This window comes from Merops nubicus, unplaced genomic scaffold (assembly GCF_000691845.1).
Source record: "Merops nubicus isolate BGI_N331 unplaced genomic scaffold, ASM69184v1 scaffold14769, whole genome shotgun sequence".
Classification (NCBI taxonomy): Eukaryota; Metazoa; Chordata; class Aves; order Coraciiformes; family Meropidae; genus Merops; species Merops nubicus.
Window position 1 is genome coordinate 34,040 of NW_008629103.1, and position 6,087 is coordinate 40,126.

General features: G+C 45.1%; 1 pseudogene; it reads left to right on the top strand.

Moving 5' to 3' along the window:
* Positions 1–531: 531 nt before the first annotated feature.
* On the top strand, positions 532–4,995 carry LOC103779265 (annotated as a pseudogene).
* Positions 4,996–6,087: the final 1,092 nt, after the last annotated feature.

Here is a 6,087-nt window from a genome sequence, read left to right on the forward strand (position 1 = left end):
CCTGAATTAGTTTTTCATTGGCGATGGGCCAAGTCATATTATTAAAATAAAACACATACATGCAGGATTTTTCTGCTTAAGGGTTTTGGCACTTTTTGAGTCTTAGCACAAGCGCTTCACTGATCTGAGATCTGCCATAACAGTTGAAAAATTAGATAAAATCTTAGAACAACCTCAACGGTCAGGACTGGATGACCAAATTCTAACATGCTTGAATGACTGTCCTTGTCATTTGTCTTTCAGGCCCTCAGGCTCTGTCAGCCAGCAGCTGATGATGTTGCAGCAGCATAGATGTTGCCATGAGGATCAGGAGGTGTCCTGTCTGCCTCACAGCTTGTCTTTCGGTCCTGCTGGGTAAACACCAGAGAGTTCCCAATACAGAGGGAGAGCCCACGTTTTAAGAGAGCTGACAAGCCAGTTCCTGCACATACATGCATCTGTGTAAGAGTACGCCAAGTCCAGGGGCCTCTGTGGGACTGCATGAATGTAAGAACTGTTGTATGTATGGGGTTAGACTCTGCTTTTTGAGAGATGATGCTCCGACGAGGGTTTGTTCTACTTCTCCCCCGACTTGTAGGCCTGCTGGTGGTGGCCTGTTGCTCGGTGTCTATTGTTTATATGTTGGCTTGCACACCCAAGGGTGACAGCCAGCAGCTTGCCTTGCCCAGGGTGCACGGCCCAACTGCAAAGGAGGGGTATGAAGCCATTCTGCAAGAGCGAGAAGAGCAACACCGCATCTACATCATCAGCTTGAAGAAACAAATTGCCCAGCTGAAGGCTGAGCTCCAGGGCAGGAGTGAGCAGCTTAAGAACGTGCAGGACCAGTACCCAGACCCCGTGGACATTCGGCTTGACCACAACAACCCGGAGAAGGCCCAGGCTAACCTGCTGGCTTTCCTGCGTTCCCAAATAGACAGAGCAGAGGTGCACAGCGGCGTTAAGCTGTCCACAGAGTATGCGGCTGTGCCCTTTGAGAGCTTTACCCTGCAGAAGGTGTACCAGCTGGAGACAGGGCTGACACGCCACCCAGAAGAGAAACCTGTAAGGAAGGATAAGCGAGACGAGTTGACAGAGGTGATCGAGTTAGCTCTTGGGAGTCTGAACAATCCAGAGGGGGACAGCAACACAAAACACCGTGTATACACAGCATCCGACTTCATTGAAGGTTTGTATGCAGGCAACAGGTTAGAAGGTCCACGTAGTGCTGGTGAGAGGTTCTGGTGCTGACTGTGTGGCTGAGGGAAATGAGCATTACCTCAGAGCACAGATCTCTGGACGGCGTTAGTGCTGTGACCCAGAGATGCTGTCTTGAGCACAACTGCAGAACAGGAACTGTTCTGGGGAACGGGACTTGATGATAACAGGGCCTGCCAGTCTCTCATGGTGACCCCCCATGTGCACTTGCAGCTCTCTAGTCATGCACACACCTCAGAACTGACAAAGCAAGGAATGAACGACCAGGCTGCAATCCCAGATCAGTTACCGGTTTTAAGATGGACAACTGCAGTTCAAATCCAAACTCCAATCTTACCCTTAATTCCACCTGCACAGCTCTGGTAGAGTCAGAGTGACAAGACAGGGTTGGAAGACAGTGGCTGAGGAGACCAGTAGCTCAGCTTGTACCACCTACAATTTCAAATGACTAGGGAAGCTTAACCTTTGCAGGGTAACTCCTGTGCTGGGAGTGGTGCACCTTAGCCCTTGGATTCTAAAACGAGCTAAACAGTCTTTACCCTCACATGTAATATTGAGGCAGTAAGGGTGGATTTTCAAAATATGTTTTTACAGTTTCTTATAGGAGCTTAAAAAGCATGTATGACTATTTGGCACCAGCTCTTTCATGGGGAGAAGGCAAGGGGAAAGGAGGAGATATTTCTTGCTGTACATTGCTTAATATTCCATTAAATTTACCCTTTTGCTTACAGCTCTGCCTTTATGCACAGTCAAGGGTCTTTCCCTGGGTACCAGTGGTGCATCTGGTGTGCAGAAAGATAGGGGGAAGGGATGCACACTGCCACATTGGTTCTGTGGAGCTTCCTCATGCACCAGTGGCCTTGCTGCCTTTCACATACCATGGTGAAGTAATCCAGAGGGAGGAAGCCCTGCATGCGACTCAGAGCTCAAGAAACTGGACTCCTGTGTGCAGCTCAGTCTGAGCTCAAGAACCCTTCCTTGTGTTCCCCCCTGAAGGGAGGGCCCTTGTTTCTGTAGGTGCAAGGCAACAAAATCTCATTCTTACTCAGCAGTGCAAACCAGTTTGCAAATGTAGGGATCCACGCATCAGGGCTGGAAACAAAGAGCTGACTTGGCAGAAGGTTTCTTTGCAGAGTCCCTGTGGAAGTCTCTGTCATCTCTTGGCAGTTTCTTTTTCCCCATATTCCATTCTCCAAGAACAGCAAAACCTGCCAATCAAAGCACAAAAAAATCCGTTGCTCTGTATAACTTGAGCTGGAGAAGGGAGGACTGAGTTTTCTCTTCCAATTTTACATTTCAAGTCTGGTTTGGACTCAGAACTTGTTTTGGAGACAGCGCTCTGCAGGTGCCACTGCCTGCACAACAGGTTAGTAACAGGCTGGATTCCATGGCAGCCTCTGGCAGTCTTGTACCGATCCAGCAGCACAGCAGCCATGAGTGGTGTTACCCAGCCAGCAAGGCCAGCTGGAACTACCCAGGGTAGCTGGAGCTTTCTGGGTGATGTGGCCCAGACCTGAACTGAAAGTAACACCACTTAACCCTGTAAGCTTTTTATCTTCTAGCTTACAGCACAGAAAAGCTGTATGGATCTCATATGTTACAAGTGGGGCTACTGCCCTTGTCTTAAGATTGAGCAGGTGGAGGGATGTGCTGAAGTGAAAATCAGGTGATCAGGTTAAGAGACAGGATTCAAAACCTGAACTGCTGCTCTTGGTTTGTGAAACTTGGGTCTTTTTTTCTCCAAAGCCTTTGACACTGGCTTCAGTCAAGTGTGTTGCTGATCCCAAGTGTACTAATATATAGAGTTGTGCCAAGTTAGTCTTGTTTACTTGGGACTCCTGTGTGGATTTTTCTTGTGGGTCACATCTGGTACCTGCTATCACTTTTTCAGTGCTGGTTCATTGCTAACATATACCAATAGTCAGAGTGGTGGTGTGGTGGAATAAATTTTGTTAGGGTCTCTAACTTTTCCTCTTCCACTTTGTGCCTTTATTCTTGTCTTTGCAGAGGGGAAAATGTTTTTCCAAACCCTTCTTACATTTAAGGAAAAACGTTTTGTCTCTGAGTCTGGGGTCTCTTAAAATAAGCATTGCATCCTCTGCAGTTTCTAGACAGAGCCACTTGTGCGTGGGAATTAGACTGTGACCTTAGTACCTTACAGCTGAGCTAAACTCCTTCTCAGCAGATTTGCTGTTACATGAAATTTGATAGGATTCTCACACAGTTCTCCTTCCAGGAGTAATAGCTGGCACATGGTGGAATTTTCCATGTTGTCTTATTCAAAACCAAAAGAACCACACCTTCTCCCTGGGGCCCAAAACGTTCCCATCTGACTGCCACTCTGACCTGCTTCTCCCTTCAGAGAGGCACTGGGGCTGTTCAGCTGCTATAGTCCTCCCCTCCCCTCCTTGTTGCTCCCACTTCCATAGCAAGGTCATTGGTTTCCTCCAGGAGAAGAAAGTAAGAAACAACATGGAAAACATCAGAAGTTTCTGGGTGTTATAAGCAGGCAAAGGACTGCTCTGTTCCCAAAAGAAAGCCGGTTGCTGTGGGCAGAATAATGGGTCTGGTTGTTAATTTATGTAAATGGCATCAGAGCTGAATAGATTTGGAAGTCATTCATTTTCTCAAAGATAGAGATAATAATTTGGAGACTCTGACAAGCCTGAGTGATGTGTCCCATAAGTCAATGTCCTCACTGTCTGGTGGTAGTCTTTCCCAACAAGAAGAGTTCCAGGGAATCCCTGGTTTGCTTCGGAAATGCCCTGCCATGGCACTGACAAATATGCTGTATCATAGGTTTTCCCACCTGAGGTATGTGGCTGTCTAGTGACTGGAATATTAAATAAGGTCTTGGAGACAAATGAAAAGGAGTAGCTTTGCTGTCCCAAATTGACAGATGCTGGTGGTGGGCTACCTGAGGCAGTTTTACCCTGCAAGCTTATTGGAATAAAGGACGATGCTCTTCCTCAAAGGATAAGATGCTGTATTTTACTGCCTGTGAAAAAAGGAAGACCAGCATAATACTGACTTAAAATGGGGACCATGAATGTTGATAAATACTAATAGTGGTTGCTGCAACATCTGATGGACTATAAGTAATGGGCATGGATCCAGGAAGAGTCTCTAGTGACAATGCAAGACCTGATACCTGTGGTCTGTGGAACTGAGGCTAAAACTGTCATCCACTCAAGAGCATCTTGGTAAGGTTTCATAGCCGTTTGCTAGTTATCAGTTCCATGTAGATCTCTGAAACTTGTTTGCCTGCCCAGCTGAACAGAGAACAGATATTTTCCGTTTCTGTAGAAAGCCCTGAGAATTCCTGCTCTGAAGACTGGACACTTACTCGTCTTTAGTCAGCCCTTCAGCTCAGGTCTTTTTCTGTTTCTCACTTGTCCTTTTCCCTCATTTTACGGACAGTCTCTCTGATGACCCAAAGCTCCTTTTCACTTTTTTTACATTGGGTTTCCAAAGGCTTTGATTTTTCTCCCTGTCTCTGAAAGAAACAGTGTATATTCTGAAACACAGCTGCTGTAAGGGAAGCAATAGATGATCAATTAACCTCCTTTTATCCACAGTCAACATTGAGCCTTTCCAAGGCTATGTTTCAGAAGCAATCTCTTCAGCAAAACATTTTTTAATTTACTTTTTTTTTTACTTTTTTTGAGGCTACTTTTTTCTCTTCTCTTAGAATTGAGGCTGCTTGGCACATCTTCCAGAATCACTTAAGTCCTGATGGCACGAATGAAGTAGTGCCTTCAGAAATGGAAAAATCTCATGAAAGGCAAGATGTTCTGCTGGGTGAGTCCCCAGAGCAACTCAACTTTCAGTCTCATTTCCAAGGCTCACTGCCTGACCTTGGGCAAATCACTTTGTTCTCTGCTTCTAAGAAGAAGATACTTAAAAAAGGAAAGATGCTGCTTAAGAAAGGAAAAAAAATGGTTCAAATGTTCATCAAGAAAAACCATATTTAATTACATGCATTAAACTTGCATACAGTGCTCTCAAAGGTAAAATGTTAGGATGACAATTTCCTGAATTACCATCTTGCACAAAGGAACCTTGCCTTCACCTAAGATGGTTAACTTTAATTGTAGTAGAAGATTGGAAGAAGATCAAAACTGCAGAGTTAGAAGCAACCTCTCTTGGTGTGCATATAGGACTAGGAGGGACCCCTTGGGTCACAACAGGCAGTTTGTCTTAAGGTGCTTCTTGCTTATTTGGCAAAGCTTCCTTTAGTCCAGATATGTAGTACATATCTCTGGGGAAGAGGTATTTTTGGGGTCATTGTTTCTTGGCTGAGCTAGAAGAGAATGTAGAGAGATGTTTTGTGGTAGGTAATATGAAGTTGGCTAATTTAATTTAGATCTTTAGTATTATGAAAAATGTCAGTTCACTATGTCAAATGTGAATCAGTAATATCTATTTCTCTCTAGAGAAAATGCAAATCAGATTTAATCTAGGTTTTTGTTTAGCTTAATGTCGAAAGGCTACCTTAACCTTTTACAACACAAACTTCCTTGGCAAGACCTGTGTTCAAAAACTACTTGAGCAGATGAGTGCACCCAGCAACACACTCACATCATCATCAGGCTTTCTGTAAGAATAAATAGGTGAGCAGAATTCAAAGACACAGCTTTCCGTTATCTTGCCCATCTTTAAAAAGGGTAAAAAAGAAGACCCTAGGAACTACTGACCTGCCAGCCTCACTTCTGTGGCTGAGAAGATCATGAAACAGATCCTCCCAGAAGACATGCTAAGGCACATGGAGGACAGGGAGGTAATCCTAGGTAGGCAGCATGGATTTACTAGGGGCAAGTCCTGCCTGACCAACCTAGTGGCTTTCTATAATGAAGTGACTGCAGTAGTCAACAAGGGAAGACCTATGGATGT